General features: G+C 36.4%; 1 non-coding gene across 1 annotated transcript; it reads right to left on the bottom strand.

Moving 5' to 3' along the window:
* Window positions 1-488: 488 nt before the first annotated feature.
* Window positions 489-595, bottom strand: LOC113772629. The gene has a single exon (XR_003468597.1). It is a non-coding gene; the product is annotated as a small nucleolar RNA R71 (small nucleolar RNA).
* Window positions 596-1,476: the final 881 nt, after the last annotated feature.

The raw sequence follows: 1,476 nt of genomic DNA, 5'->3' as shown, positions 1-1,476 counted from the left end.
GAAATTGAAAGAACTCTAAGATGACAACGAAGGCAAGAACTACAAGAAGTTGTAGAGATTCAAGATGAAGGAGAAATAATAATTGAACTTCCACCGATCAAACCTATGGCTGAAAAGGTGAATAGATGAGCATTAAGGGATTTCGCTCTACCTGGAGGTGATAGTTCGCAAATAAGCATAGTGAGACTTATGATAAATGCTAATAATTTTGAGATTAAATCATCTCTTATACAAATGGTACAACAATTTCAATATGGAGGTAATGCTACTGAAGACCCGAATTCTCATTTGTCTACATTTTTAGAAATTTGTGATACAATTAAGTTTAACGGTGTTAGTGACGATGCAATTAAACTTAGGTTGTTTCCATTTTCATTAAGAGACAAGGCCAAGGTTTGGTTATAATCTTATTCTTCTAATAGTTTACCACTTGGGCTGATTTATCCAAAGCTTTTCTGAATAAGTTCTTTTTACTCTGTATGACTGCTAAATTTCGTATGGATATAACGAGTTTTTGTCAACAAAAAGGACAGACATTGTATGAAACATGGGAGTGTTATCGGGAGTTAAAAGGAGGATGTCCTCATCATGGTTTATCCGATTGGCTCATAGTACAAACATTCTACAATGAACTCACCTATTCGATGAAGACGCTTGTAGATACAGCAATGGGAGGAGGTTTGATGGGTAAGTCTGCCAAGAAAGCTGAACAACTGATTGAAGAAATAGCCACCAACAATTACCAATAGGCCAATGAGCGAGGTTATATAAGGAGACCTGCAGGTATATTTGAAATAGATACATTGAACATATTAAGTGCCAAAATGGATAATGTGGTTAAGATGCTTAATAGGCAAGTTAGTTCTAGTTCTAATCAAGGAGTAAATGTTGCATGTTGTACAATGTGCGGAAGAGATCATGATGACTCTATTTGTACGAGTATTGAGCAGATTTAATATCTCAAGAATTACAGCCCTCCACCCCAAAACAATCCATACTCTAATACTTATAATCCGGGATGGTGAACTCATCCAAATTTTGGATGGAAGGATCAAGGGAACCAACTAAGACCATCGAATCCACTGGGTTTTCAATCAAAGCAATCATCTACAAAGTCTAAACCGACTTGGGAGTTCGCAATTGAGAAACTAGCAAATGCATCCAATGATAAAATTAAAAAGTTAGCTAATGCTACTACTCAACAGTTCGAAAGAATTGAGGATAGGATGGACAACTTACCAATATGTACAGGTATGTTGAAATCCAATTAGGCCAAATAGCCAATACTATCAACAATAGGAATCAAGGAGAGTTACCTCGCAAAATCGAGATGAACCCAAGAGAACACATGAAGGTTATAATTCTCCATAATGGTAAGCAATTGAGTGAGTCTCCAGTTGTTGAGAAAATGAGAGAAGATGAGAATAAAGAAAACAAGCGGGGGAGTGAGCTAGTAAAGGAGAGCAAGAAAAGTAA

This window comes from Coffea eugenioides, chromosome 5 (genome assembly GCF_003713205.1).
Source record: "Coffea eugenioides isolate CCC68of chromosome 5, Ceug_1.0, whole genome shotgun sequence".
In the NCBI taxonomy this organism is placed as follows: Eukaryota; Viridiplantae; Streptophyta; class Magnoliopsida; order Gentianales; family Rubiaceae; genus Coffea; species Coffea eugenioides.
The sequence above is the reverse complement of the archived record's forward strand: the minus strand, read 5'-3'. Positions and strand labels throughout refer to the sequence as shown.